The sequence below is a fragment of the Calidris pugnax genome, unplaced genomic scaffold, assembly GCF_001431845.1.
Source record: "Calidris pugnax isolate Ruff unplaced genomic scaffold, ASM143184v1 scaffold44, whole genome shotgun sequence".
Classification (NCBI taxonomy): Eukaryota; Metazoa; Chordata; class Aves; order Charadriiformes; family Scolopacidae; genus Calidris; species Calidris pugnax.
In genome coordinates, this window is record NW_015094506.1 from 4,120,433 (window position 1) to 4,135,632 (window position 15,200).

Below are 15,200 nucleotides of genomic sequence, written 5' to 3' on the forward strand. Positions count from 1 at the left end.
GCTGTTTGCCAGACCCACTGCGGGTGAGGGAGGGACATGACTGAGCAGGACCCCCCATGCCGGGAAGCTGCAGCACCGAGCCCTTCCTGCAGCCTCTCCCACACCCCACAGCCAGACACGTGCTGGATTTGTGGTTTCCAGGACAGCCAAAACCTTGTGACACAAACCAAGACGTGGGGCGAGGGAAAGGTGTGAGGTCCAAGTGTTTAGCCAGCCTCCGCATCCACTGGGAAAGCCAACGGTGTGGCCCAGGCGTTTCGTGGCCGTGGCAGAGAAATGAGTTTCCAGAAGAAAAGGAACCACAGCTAGAGGAGATCATGGGATGAGAGAAGAATATGTCGTGACAAAGTTTGTTTGAGGGGCGGCTGATGTTTGTTGAACCACAGGAGCGTGGCAGCTTCAATGGGAAATTTCAGCAGACAATGTGAGTATTTATGTATTTCTGAAAAACAAAGAAAATTGGCATGGCTATAAAAACAGCCATGAGAAAGCACACTGCCTGGAGGACCCGGACTGCAATGATAAATGACTGCTGAGTGCTATTTAGGGCATGGGGGCCTAAAGAAGTGCCAGCGAACTAAGTATCTAGTCAAGTCTTGGCATCTTCACTAATGAGTTCAAAGGAGGATGGCAAAGGGAGCTGCTCCAGGCTCCCTACTTATCTGGGGCTGGTGAAGTTCCCATGCTGGAAAATAGCTCTGAGGGGCACGAGCTGCAGCAGTGTCGCTGCAGAAACTCCCACAGGCAGAAAAACAGGGGTCGTGGTGGCCACGTTAGAAGGCACGTTCACTGAACAGCATTAAGCGGATCATCTGGGGAAGGGACATGGCCAGGAGGCAGCACAAAAGGGGGCTGTGCCACATGGATTTGGTGGGGAGAACCCACCAAAACGTTAGGAAAATCTAATGGACATGGAAAGCTCTTTGGAGCTGGACTGCCCAAGCAGCCTGGTCCACCAATCGCTCCATGCCCATTTCAGTCCCTCCATTTATTTCTGCTAGCATGATCAAAAAAACAAGTCACAGAAGTGTTTTCAAATCACAACGATTCGCTGGCCAAACACCAGCAAAATTTTGACTTTTTATCCCTGTCTGGTATGTAAACAAATTTCAAAGGGCTGCAGCGGGGAAGGAATCTCCAATCCAAGCCAGGTCCCGCTAGCCAGGAACGGCAGCCGCGCTCCCCAGGCACCGGCCCTTCTGTGGGAAGGTGCTGCTTCTGGTTTGCAGGAAAGAGGGGAAGGAAACAGCTCAGAACTGGCCTGGGACTGCTGGCCTTGCAGCTTTACTGCTGCTGGGCTGAACTCTGCAGCATCCCCGTCCTCCCGCCTGCCCCCAGGCTGCCCTTCGGCTCCTTTGGAGGAACCAGAGGAAAACCAGGTCGAGGAGCTGAGCTGGATTAAAAAATAACCCTGGGGAAAAAAAAAAAAAAAGTTAAATTAAAAAAAAAAAAAAAAAACCCCAAACCAAACAACAGACCAAAACCTTCATCTGAAAAACATGTAAAGTTTGGTGAAAGAGTAAGAAGTTTAGTTTTCAGAGTCAATAGTCTAATAACGTTGGGGGAGACTTGCTGTTGTAGCAAAAATAAGGTGGTGTCCTTGTATTGGGTAATTAAAAAAAAAAAAAGACAACCCACCAGACAAGAGGGATTTTTTCAGACGGATCAGTTCCCCAGCTGGGTTCGACGAACGGACTCAGGTGCAGCCGAGCTGCTCGTGGTTTTGGAGCCGTTCCCACCGTGGGGGTTGCAGTGAGGACGCAGGCTGGAGGGGTGCGAGGGGGGCCTGGGAAGCACGAGCAAGGCACAGCAAACTCTGCCCAGCCTCCCTGAGCTGGTACCTCGCAGGAACCACTCGCAGGAGAGCGAGATGCACATCTCCAAGGACTGGGGGAACCAGTCAGGAGAGGAGCCAGTGCGGGTAATGGCAGGGTGGTGATGTGGCCAAAACTGGATTTTGCTACCCTGAGGGTAGGAAGAGGGCTGAAGAGGTAAGGGTAGAGAGGGATAGCGTGGGCAGAAAGAGCAGGGAAGGGCCTGAGTGACTGCCTGTGCTGCTTGCCCTGGTCCTGGCCACTCGTGGCAGTTGCCAAGGTGTCCAGAGCTTCCTACCATCAAAGGGCTCTCAGAGACAGCGCTTTCCCAGCAGCTGGGAAGGGCTGCGGTGTGCTAGCAAGGGCTTGGCAGGTCAAGGATCATAACATGGATTCATTCCCCTTCTAACAGCTGAGACATGAGGAACGTGCGCAGACCACCCCATCAGTGGGGTCCCTATTTCTGCAGAGCCAAAGACCAGGGCTCCCTGGTCTCTTGAACTTCTCAGCTGCCGTGCACTGGGCTGTGTCTGTTCACAGAGACGTACAGCAACATCTCACTCATCCCCGGCTCCCTAGCTGTCCTCTTGAGTCCCCACATGCCTCTAGTTCATCACTCCAGCAGCAGTGGCATTCCCATGAGAGAGCAAGCACCATCGTTGGCTACCTGAGGCATGTCAGAAAGACACCCGTTACACTTGCTGGCTGGAAATGAGAGGGACAGGGGGATATCAGCCCCATGGGGAGTCTATCATCTTCCCCACAGCATTGACCCGAGGAGGATCAACAACCGGGACAGAGTCAATTCTCCACTGTTCGCAGCGCAGGGAAGGCAGCTGGGGCTCGCGGGGCAGGAAGATGGAGGAGCTGAAGGGATGCAGCAGAGTTTGCACTGCTCTTACTAAATGCCTCTAAAACATGAGGCCAAACCGTTTACTTATGGTCTGGCTGATGTGCAAAATTTTGACCACGGGGACTGCTGCTAGAGGAAGACCAGACACCCGTAGAAAGGCTGCCAGCACAAACCCTCTGCTTGCCACATTCCTCCCGCAGCGGTGCAAAAGGGCCACTACAGCCTCACGAGAGCAGCACGGCTGCACACAAAAGCCTGCTGGAAAAGCACGAGGATGCAAAGGGACACCGCGCTCAGAGAACTGCTCTCAGCTGTTTCGCAGGAGCTGGAGCCTCTGTGCATTGTCCTGCCCCGAAACATCATGGCTTACTCCCACCTACGAGCAGAACACCATAACCTGGCCTCTGCGTTAAGCAGATACCTGAAGGCAGGAGAGGATGATCTACATAAGGGGGTATGTGGGTGGAATGAGGTAGTCACAAAACCACCACCAACAACAACATGAATCTTGCTAATTTACCTAAGCCTCTGTATTTATTCACTGATCCATAAGGCCTTGATTAGAGATTGGCTAGGAAGACATTTGTTTTAGATTATATGCAGGGAAAATCTCGTGCCTCTGAGAAGGCTCTGCTGTGTATCACTCCCAGGTGTTCAAACACTATGAATCAGATCCCTTAATATTCTGGTGTTTGGCTTAAAATAAGAAGAAAATAATACCAGCCCCTTTCCATTTGTGCCCTGCTCTTCCAGCCTCTGAGGTGCCTCGGATAGCTTCTCCAGGTGGTTCTTTGCAACCCCCATGGCCTGAAGCTCCCAGAAAAGCGAAAGAGGCAGCACCAGGGGGGCTGGAGCTGGGGGACATCACCTTCTTGCCCTCCTCCCCAGTTCAGTGCTCTCCCCCATCCCTCTGACACTAAAGACGAGTTCACCAGGCCTGAGCTTGTTCTGTCCTTAAGGCATCTGTGGTATTTTGGACACACACATGTTGTTCCCACCCTCCAGTTCCCGTGACCCACCTAAGGGGGCTGGGGTTTGCAGCTTGGAGGGATCCAAACTAAAACTGAACCACGGAAACATCCCTCTGCAACCCCACCAGCTGCAACCGGGCAAGCAGGAGCTGGGGAAGACCCTTTTCAATAGAGTCGGCTGATCCCTCTTAAATCTGGAGGAAAGCACCGCCACCATCTAAAACCTGCCTCCTTTCACCTGCGAGGATTGTTCACTACAGGAAAAACAGGTTTAAATAAGCAGAAAGAAAAATAAAAGAGCACTCAAAAGGGAAATAGTTCTGCAAATTGAGACCCAAAGAATCCCGGAGGTATTTGTTGCTTGAACGGCTGAATGAGATGCCATTCTGCAAGGCGAAGCATTCGGACTCATTTATTTATTTAAATTGGCATTGAGACGCTGCTCAAATTTGCTGCCTTCAGCTATCCATCAGCTGGGATCCAGCGGGCTGACAAGGGCACCATGGGCACGGGGGGATGCAGAGCCCTCCTCTCTCAGCGCTGCCCTCAGGGGGGTTTTCTTCCACGTGGCGGGGACAGCATTGAGGGTAGGCAAAGAAAGGGACCACATACCCCCCCAGCACCCCAGAAATGCATCACCCTCTACTCCGGCCATGATTTCCTGAGCTGGGTGCCATCGCTTGGTTGCCTCTGGGGTTACCTGTGGGGATAAGGAGAAGGACTCTTTGACAGGAAGTGTAATGATAGGACAAGGGGAAACGGTTTTAAATTGGAAGAAAAAAAGATTCAGATTAGATATCCGGAAGAAATGTTTTACTATGAGGGTGGTGAGACATGGGAACAGGTTGCCCAGGGAAGCTGTGGATGCCCCATCCCTGGAAGTGTTCAAGGCCAGGCTGGATGGGGTCTTGAGCAACCTGCTCTAGTGGGAGGTGTCCCTGCCCATGGCAGGGGGGTTGGAACTTGATGATCTTTAAGGTCCCTTCCAACCCAAACCATTCTATGATTCTATGATAAGACCACCCTTCACTCCCCCGGGCTGTGAGGTTTCTGATACCATGTCGGATGGGCATTAGAACAGCCCAGCAGCAAGGAGAGCAATAATTCACTGAGTGGTTTGGCCCTTGGCCGACGTTGCGTTGCGTTCACCAGGGAAACCCAGCTCTGGGGCACCCGTGGGATGGGGCAGCCCGTGGCAACTTGCCCCAAATGAATTTGGGAGGGGGAGTTAGCAAAAGGCAGGAGTGGCCTGTCAAACCAGTCCCTCCTAAAGGCGCCGGTAACACCCCTGCGTGCCCAGGCAAGTTGTTGACAGGCTCTGGGATGGGATGTAGACCCCATGCAGCCATGTGGAGCTGGAGCTGGCAGCCCAAACATGCTCCTGTCTCCCTACAGAAGGTGCACTCAATTTGGATAACTGCTTTTCCAACCCTGTGGCAAGCAGAGAGATTTGGCCCTGGCAAGGGACAACAGCCAAGGGAAGGAGTCAATAGCTCCAGGCAGGAGGGCTCCCAACACCAACCTGTAGGTGGAAATGTGCTGGTTTGGAGGTGGGGGTTCTTCCAAATACAAGACCCCCTTTGGAGGTACCCGCCAGCTCTTCTCCTGCTCCATGACCCAAACACAACCGCTGCAGCTGGTGGGGACAAACAGCTGTCGGGGCAGGAAGCAGCAGGAAATGGGAATTAATTGCATGGGGTTTGACAGGTCCACGTAGGAACGGACCACCTCAGTTTTGGCCGCCAGCCTCTTCCTGGCCTCTTGTGGCTCAGGATGTATAAAACAGCCTGTGGGGTTACTGCAGCCTGTCAGGACTGACCCGCAAAAAATCAGGCAGCTAGGAAAGCAAGGAGAATTTTGTTTCCCATCCCCAGCAGGTCCTGAGCTTGGCTTCATTCAGAGGGGAGGATTGTTGGTTCAAGGTGGAAATAAAGGTGAGTTAAAACCAATTTAGGCTTTGTTTAACCATGTTAACGCTCCCTCTCTGGGGCTCTGCTGACATTGTAGGTTGTTTTCCGGACTAGTGCCAGGCATTTTCTGTGGACACATTCCCAATGGCTTTCCAGATGAAGAGCTGTGATAAAAACCTAACCTGTTATGTTGTAGGGCACTTCCTCTTCACCCTCGCATAATCGAGGAATGGGATTTATTTGGGATATTTACAGTGTCAGAGGAACGGCACCTGTGCAGAACATCTCACCAAACAAAAAGGAAAACCCCACAATTAAAATGCAGCTAAAGAAAACATGTGAAACCCGAGATATGGAACAAATCCCAGCTTGAATCATCTGGTTCCAAGACCTGCGTGGAGCCCATTGAGCTTGAGCTAATATCTATTCACAACATGCAAGAAGCAAAGACAAATAGGAATGGCCCGGAGCTAAAGTTACAGGGCGCTGCACCCGGAGAGGACACCAACCTCCTCTTCTCCTCCCTCACCCGCTCAGGGCACCCACCCCGCTCCCCACCTACATGCCTCTGTGGTGCTGTCACCGTGCTCCTCCTCAAACCCTAAAGCCCTTCTCCAGGGAGGGCAGGAACCAGCACCGATGGGAGCACACAGCCCTCTGCAAACTCCACATATTTTTTGGCAACTAGAACCTGGGTCTTGGAAAGTGCCTGGGTGTACTCCTGGCCCTGGGGCAGCCCAGCGCACATGGCACCAGGAGGGATGGTGGTGGCACAGAGCATCTTCTCCTGCCCCAGCTCCCCCAGCTCACCCCCACCGGGGAGCCGGCTGGGGACCCGGCAGCCCTGGGCCAGCAAAAAAAAAATGGTGAAATGCTCACAGTTAATCTGAGTCACCTGAGCAAAACGGGTTATGGAGAGGCTGAGCCAGTAAATTTGGAAGTGGAGGAGGCTGAGCCTGCTGGCGGGGAGGCTGGTGGTGACAGCTAGTTGGGCTCCATTACCTTTTAACCCCGCTGAGCTTCCGGCAGCTCAGATGCAATCAGACCTTCAGGTGTCATTTCCTCTCCAGGTGTGGTTTTGCTTTCAGGGTATTTTCATAATTTTTGCATTTCTGGGCTACCAGGAGCCTATCCTGGCTTGGAAGGTGAGTACATCTCCATAGAGGGATCTGTGCACGGAGCCCCCACGCAGGGACGGACCCTGGGTCTCCACAAGAGCATGCTGGGCTGGGCAGAGCAAGCAGCTCGCTGCAGCGTAACCACATCAGCCCTGCGACAAGCTGTCACCCCGAGCAGGGTTTAATAGTTTAGTTAGATTAATGAGCCTGGGAGAGCTGATACGGTTCATGCCCCAGCTGCCTGGTTCAGTCCCCGCAGCCAGGGTGAGCATCACGGGGTCCTGGTTTGAGCCCGGTTAAGGCAACAGCCAAATTTTGCCAAATAAGAGTCTGTGGGGTCAGTGCAGTCCTGCTGACAGTGATCCCGCTGGCCTTCCCACCTGCACCCCTCACCCCTCCGGAGACGGTCTGCATGGTTCTCTCCAGGATGCCTCGATAAGCCTCTGGATCTCACATGTACTTCAGAAAAGAGCAATAAAACGAGGGACTGACAGGACAGGCACGTGAGGGGAGAGCAAATGGCACCACATGTTGTAGTTGTCAGTTGTCACACAAAGAAGACAGCCCCCTCCTCGGAGTCCCCTTTGAAGGGACAGGAAGCTGGGGTGTCCCTCTGCTCCACGTCCCCATCTTCTCCTGGGGTGGAGGAGCCATGAGTCAGTCAATATGACCCAGGTGCAAGCAGGGATCAGGCCAGCAGGTCACCAGCGTGGTGTGGGACAGGCTGAGGTCTCCCTCCTTGTCCCAGCTGCCGCTCCAGCCCAGCAGCGGGGCACGGGGCTGCCCTGGCTGCTCCCTGCTTCCAAGGGATGTTTTTTGGGTACTTTAAGAGCTTGCTGGTACCTGGCTCCAGCTCCCCTCTGCCAGCAGTGAGGGAGCCATACCTTCGAGACAATCCTGTCCAACATCGATAACTCCTCTCTGCAATGTTATCAAAGGCCTTATCAACGCATGCAGCTGGCGCTGGTTGCAATGAAATTGGTTTCAAGCCTGTTTTCTTTACAATTCCCTGGCTGGACATGCTTGTTTCAGTCACAGGGGCCGGGGAAATCGATCCAGCCCCAGTCAAAGCGCATTTCACTCAGCAGCATTTCAACTCGTTTGGCTGCAAATCCCACTGTGCCTTTGCCTGTGGTGGAGGTTGGATGAGAGAAGGCAAGGAGAGGTCAGGCCACAATGTGTACCAGCCTCTCCTGGCACGGGGCTGTGCTCATGGAGGGCTCCAGTGCTCCTGGCCCTCCCCTTATCCTCTCCCCGAATCCATTCACCATGTCTCTGCATGGCTGAGTGTGTTAAAGTCCAGCCTGTGGCTTTCTGATAGATGGAATCCCGACGAGACAAGAAAAGATGTAGAAAAAGATGCCAAATCGGGTGAGCTTCAGATCAGCATCAAGGGGAGGGCAAGGGAAAGCAGAAGGGACAGCCGGACTGGTGCCTCACCCGAGAGCACCAAGGCAAGGACATGGTTTCAGGGAGGCTGCGGTGGGGTGGGAACCATGCCATGGGGAATATTTCAAAGCAAACTCTGGAAAACGCCATCCCAGGAGCAATTCTGCAAGCTGATGGGGAGGACTGTGGTTTAATGTGACTCCCCCACCTTTGACTCGTGGGAGGAAAAGTCACAATCCAGAGGCGGCGGGGCCATCCCCGTGCAACAGGCAGCCAAACAAAACCCACCGGCTGAGGGGAGCCCACCTGATCCTGGCCAACAGCCCCAACTCCCGCAGAAAACACCCAGGATCCTTTCCTGGGTGCCCTGAGGCAAATTCCTCCCTCTCTCTGTGCTGCTGGCAAGCACTTTATTTCCCTACAGCATGCACCAGAGTTATGGATGTGGCCAGCATCGGCACCACCGGGGGTCACCCCAGAAGCTGATGGAGGTGAAGATTCATCTGGAGTGAATGGAAACAACAAAATAAAACCCCTCCAGACTGCAGCCACCCGATCAAACACACCAGTGTGCCATTTTCCTTCCCTGCCATGCTGGTAAAGTGACAGTAAGCCACATCTCAGCATACCCAAGCACACAGCTGCTGCTGTGCTGGACGGGCCTTTGAAAGAAGGTGTTTCTCAACAAATCCTTGTTTTGGCTGTGGTTATTGCCTGGGACACCACTGGGAGGTGGGGGAGTGATGTGCCTGGAGACACTGCCTCCAGTGAGTAGTAATGTGACATGGGGATGCTGAAACTCGGGTCTGGAAGACACCCTGGGATGAGGATTGAGTCCAGCAAGGCCAGGGAGAGCACGCACTGGTCTTGTCTTCTCCCTCAGCATCCCCAAGACCAAGGCTTCCTTCTCTGATGTGTAGGCACAGCTCCATTTTAGGAGATTTGGAAACTATACCCAAGTGGCAAATGAGAAACACCCGCTTGCCACATGGTGCTGCCCCTGCTTTCCCCACAGTACTTCCCAGCCCTCCTTCGGGAGCTCCAAATGGGCCACGATCGCAGCAAGGCAAGATGCAAGGGGCATGGGAGATGGGGAGGACTGCAAAGGTGATTTGGGGCCTGGAGCATCTCTCTAACAAGGAAAGGCTGAGGGACTTGGGTCTTTTTAGTCTGGAGAAGAGAAGACTGAGGGCTGATCTGACCAACACCTATAAATACTTAGAGGGTGGGTGTCAAGAGGATGGAGCCAGTCTTTTATCAGTGGTGTCCAGTGACAGGACAAGAGGGAATGAGCACAAACTTGAACATAAGAAGTTCCATCTAAACATGAGGAGGAACTTCTTTCCTTTGAGGGTGGCAGAGTACTGGAACAGGCTGTCCAAAGAGGTGGTGGAGTCTCCATCTCTGGAGACATTTCCCATGCAACCTGCTCTAGGTGGACCTGCTTTGGCAGGGGGGTTGGACTAGATAATCTCCAGAGGTCCCTTCCAACCCCATAGGGTTCTGAGGCAGAAGGCTCAGGGAAGTGAGGAGATGGGTTGGTTTGACCTGAGCCTGACAAAACAGGGGGAAATACTGTGTAGGTGTCTGCAACACCACGAATTGGGGTCCGGAGAGGGGTGACAGTTGATAGCTGAGGGGTGCGATGTATGAGGAGGAGAGGGAAACCTGGTTCACTTTTCTCCAGGCACTTTTTTCCCCTCATGTTGTGATAATTATTTTTGCAAGATCAAATTAACACTCTTAAGTGTGAAGAGCAAAACTCATCCCTGGGAAGGAAGGTGCCAACTGCCTCCCCCTCAGGAGGACACCTGCTTCTCCTTGACCGCAGCGACAGCTCTGTGCACCCCCAAAGGAGGGTGGGGCTGCCCCCAAATCTATGCATCCAGCACCTCCCCAGAGCCCTTCCACCCGCTGCCATCACATCACTTGTAGGAATGCGTTCCTTTTCACTTCTCCATTATCTTCATTTTGGCCAATTCCTCATACTGAAAAAAATAAAAACAAAAATCCTCTGGGATTTTTTTGTTTTCCAAGGCTGGATGGTGATGACTTGTTGACTGGTGCATCCATCACTGGGAGAGCTGGCAAGTACTGGCCCCTCTGCAGTCTGGAGGGTGCAGGCTAACCTCAGCTCAAGCGGTGACAAGAGCCAGAGAAATAAAGGCAGGTGACACTCCCCTTTTCTGTTTGCCATTGCTCCTGAGGGGAAGACACCAGAAAACTCCCAGCCAGGTGGCATTTCTTCAGCAAGAAAAGGTTTGCTGTCACCTTCAGAACAGGTGATTGAGAAGAAGAGCCCCAGCACCCAGTGACACCAGGAGTCCCAGGGCCCTCCACTGCTTGTACCTAATTGCTGGTAGAGACCTCTTCTGCCTTGCTGCAGAAATGCCTCTGAAGCCACTCCTGCATGTGCTTTTTCTTGACTGCATGGTGGGGATTTTAATCAAATTTATTTAGAAAGACACTGTTAGTGCCAGGCCAAAGTTTTGCTCAACTTCTCCTTCTTCCAACAAGCCACCACCGACTTGCTATTATTTATATTTCAGTTGCTCTTAGAGGAAGTGGTGAAAGCTCCGATACATCAAGTGGTCTAAAACCGTACAGCAAAATATAGCCCCACGCTCAAGAGTTTGCCAGCTGGAGAGGCACGAAGTTAGCAGGAGCAAGTGGCATGACCTGGGTGGAAAGATTGGATTTTCCATGCTGCCCAGAATCACTCTTGTAGTAGGAGATGAGGATGAAACTCGATCGCTTTGCCTTTAAGATCACAAACTGAAAAAAAGCCAAACGCATTTCAGCAAATAATCCAAGGAGCAGGGCTGCCAGAAACCCCTAAGTGAGAGCAAACAGTCCTTATCTGGCAAAGTTTTACGTTACTTAACAGCAGTGGAAGTTTAAAGGCATTTGTTTGTTTCTGTTACACACAAGGCATCTTTTCTGGGCGGATCCTGTTATTAGGGTTGGTCCTTGAGTATTTCTACCAGCACTTGTTCATCTTCCCACTTGCTTGACTATAGCTCGATTGCTGGAAATGGTGATTGCCAGTGAATGTGTTTGTTTTTTTTTTTCCCCCAGATCTGAGGCCTCAGAGCGCCCAAGGAAGAGATAAATAGCATTGTCTTAGGCCGTTTGCCTTGTGATGGAGGGTAGAAATGTCATTTTGTTGTTTCCCCCCTGCCACCAGAAGTACAAAATGAACAAGGATGTCAGATTGCAAGACTGGTTGGCTCAAAGGAGGACTTTGTTTGGGGAGTCGAGCTTGAGAGGGCGTTAAAAGGACTGTAATCCCACAGGGGGAGCAAAAGAGGTGACCTTTTGGTGATCTTCTGGGGAAAGGGCGACAGTGAAAGTTCATCTTTGCCACCATTAACTCAGCTCTGTAAATCAGTGTGAAGGAGTTAACCAAATGTCAAATGGCTTGCGCACAGGGAACCCAAGAGTCACTTATCAGCAATAGCTACATGGTGAAGAAATGATGGCATGATAGCGACTGAGTGTGAAGTGTTTATAATTCTTCTTAGGAGAGGCACTGGCGGGGTTATTACCTCTTTCTGTAGCAGCAAACCCTTAGCCACAGCCCCTCACCCAGAAGTGATGGAGAAGTGCCTTCCCCCCCTCCACCTTTGGCTGGTGGGTCGGAGCTCCCCGGCTCTGCTGGGGTTGGTAAACCCCAGCACACACCTGACACCCTGCCCGGAGGCTCTTGCCCATGCCACCCACTTCTGGTGCTTCCCCAAGAGGAAGAAAATAGAGCCACATCACAGATCCTGGCCACCAAAAGCTAAAAAAAAACCCAAAACACACAAGGGTTTTGCTTCAAAGCCTGGTACCTGGCAAGGCAGTAGCACAGTGTTGGGGAGGTGCAAATCACCACGGGGTTGAGGGCATCACCGAGGAGTCCACTGTGGCTTCACGCAGAACTGTCTCGGTTGGCAAACAAGCTGAGCCGAGGGCTTGGCTGTGGCTGGGCGGCGTTTTATCTCCCTCCTTCCATCGGAACTCATTTGCATGCAGAGGTTTGGATTTTGAGACCATTTAAGGTTAACTCATTGCAATATGTTAATGGGCTGGTTTCCCGGCGGAGCAGCCGGCGGGGGTTCGGGAGCAGGGAGAGCAGAAGTCACTCCACCAGCGGTGGGATGAGAGTGGTCTCTCCCACTTTCATGCCTGGGGCTGCTGCATGCCTGGGGCATCCCTGCAGTGTCCTCAGCTCCTTCCCGGCCCCACCAGCCCCACACTGTCGTGCCCTGAGCTCAATCTCTCTCTCTCACCCCGGAGAGGGGCAGGAAGCACCACAGGCCATGCCAGGAACATTGTCCAGCCACCCCACGGCACACAGGGCCACGCTCTGCTTTCTCCCTCTCTTCCCTCCCCTCTTTCTGCTCATCACGGAGCTCATCCAAAGTGCTTTGCTGTAAGATCCCTTCATTGCCTGCTGGGTTTGGTTGAAATTGGCCGGTGGATTCAAACTGTATTGTGGGCGGCTGATAGACAGGCAGATAGACAACGTGATTGCGAGAGCTTCATTTCTGTAAGAAATCAGGCTAAAAATGCCTCCTTATCCCAAGGGAGCTTGTCCAGCATGTCTCAGACTGAAGTATGCAAAGCAGAAAGGAAACACTACACAGACAGCAATAGAATGCTATGATTCTGTGATTCTATGGTTAGGGTGCTAATTTGAGATCCACGGTCAAAATTTCTCCCCTACCACAGGGTGTCTATTTGGCCTCCAGCAAATCACGTCATTTTTCTGATCCTCTGTTCCTTTTACGTAAAACAGAGCCAAAGGTTTGGGGATTTTACCTTTTGGAGAGGGTATGATGGCTAAGTAAATTAGAAATCATGAGGTGTTGGATGCTTCATCTAAGCCTACAGCCTCAATCTGGTGCCACCAAAGCATGTAATACCATTGAAAAAAAATAATAAAAAAAATATACTTCTCCTGTCAGAGCCCACAAACCCAGAACCACATGGGTCTGGAAACAAGGTCCTCCTCGGGAGGAGGTGCAGATAGGGCTGTGCTGGGGTGAAGGAGGTACCAGCACGCTATTGCATGTGGTAACGTACCAGCACATGATGAAATAACAGCCTTTTGCATCATTCTGCAGCGGGGTTATCTTGGGAAGAAGAGCTAAGTCTTGTCTTTCCTCACACAAAGATTGAAAGGCGAAGCTAAAATCCCCCCCCCCCAATCTTTGTAGGGCCTAACAGAGGGGCACACACCCCCAGGGAGGCTGCTGGAGCCTGTCTTTCTAGTTAGGAGTACTCAGCGTGGCAAACACTGTTTGTCACAGGACAGGGGAGCTGTGGTATTGCAGCTGCCTCTCTGCACGCAGGGATGTTATTCTGCCTCTAGATTTGTGGTCTGATGTTCCTGAACATTTGCAATCTCTGGGTGAGCCCGTAAGCCTTTAGTTTTATCACATTAACATGGAAAAGTGTTGGCTGTCTTCGAACCGCTCCAGGGATAATATTTGAAGCAAAGGGATAATGTTTTGCGAGCGAAGGAGGTCTAAAATAGTGATGTTTTCTTCCCATTAATGCCAACCAGCCCTTCTGTAATGGGTGTTCGCTGGCTGGGGGAAATGAATCGGTGATTGCTGCCCATCCCTCATAGGATTTATACTCCCAGTGCTGAAATCACCCACACAAGCAAGGCTAATGCCGTCACTTGCCAGCCCTCTCAAAAAAAAAAAAAAAAAAAAAAGCAGTCATGGACTCGATGCAAATTGAATCATGGCTGCCAAATTCCCCCTGGGGATGCAGGAGCTGAGGGCTCCCTTCAAGCCTAGTTTTCTGCTAGGGGCCCACGGCTGTCCCAGAGAGCATCATCCTGTGGGTGAGCAACTTCCTCCCAGACCCACAGAGATGGGGATGCTGTTGTCCTGCCAGCGTGTTCCCAACGATATGCTACTGCTGTCATCAAGGTGGAGTCTTTTGGTGTCCTCAAGGAGTTGTGCTGGTGCGGTATTGTGTTCTGTCACAAAATGATCTCCCTTATATGGTGAGGACTTCGCTTGCGCTATCGTTGTCTTCCTCCTCCGTCCTCGTTCCCTTCCCTCAGTACTTCTGCAATACTCCTGAGGCACTTCTGAATCCAGCTGACCTCTGGCTGTCTTGAGTCATCCTTCTAGCCGAGTTTGCAGTGGGGAAAACTCTCCTCCACTTTTGCCGTCTCTTGGCCTGAGCTCTGACACGGGCTCCATCTTGGCCTTAAAATTAGAAGGACCCTTTCCCAAGGAAGCCCTCTCCAGTGCCAGCTAGGGAAGACGAGGAGAACGGGCAGAAGATCAGTCCGTAGGGCAGACTCTTGTGCATCCCTGTTGGGTTGCCTCAAGCACTGCTCAGGAGAACAGGCGGGGGCAGTTTGACTGAGCTGCTTCTCCCCTTCTCCCCAGCAAACCACCCAGCTTGCCCATCTGATAAATGGCAGGTTGGAAGGGCGTTGGCACCCATGCTTTGTTTCTAATGGGCTGTTTTTCTAAATTCCCATCAAATCACAAGGAAGGGTGTGCTCTACTTCTGCTTCCTTTTGACCTCTCGCTAGCTCTTTGGCCGCAGGAGCTGATGTCTCACGCTTGCGTTTTTCGGTGTGTTTGTAGCGGTGCCTTTTGGCTTGGCAGTGGCAGTGGTGGCGGAGGGGGGAGTAGTTTTGGTTCGGCTTGGCTTTGTTTTCCTTTCCAGAGACGGGCCCGACGGGGGAAGAAGGGCAAGGAAAAGTTGAATGAAGGGAAGGCATCTCCTGCGGTTGGGGCGCAGGACGGCGAGTCAGCAGACGCAGCTTCTATTTCTGGCACCGCAGAGAAAACTTGCTGGATGTCGCTGGGGAGGCTCGCACAGAGCCCACCTCCCCATCCCTCCCTCCAGCCGGACCCACGAGTGCCCCGGGACACGGGGAGGGATGCTGCCGGGGCCGGGGACACCCGAGGGCTGCGGGGCGGCACCGCGGCTCTGCCTCGACCCCGCAGCATCCCTGGATGCGGGGAGGGGACACACACACAGAGGACGGGGGAGAACAACATTCCCTACCGCAGCCCGCTCAATAAAGCACCCCATGGACAGCCGGGCCCCCCCGACAAGGCGCTCCTTTGTGGCGGGGAGGCGGGGGGCGGCCGTGCCGTGCCGTGCCCCGGTGGGGCGGG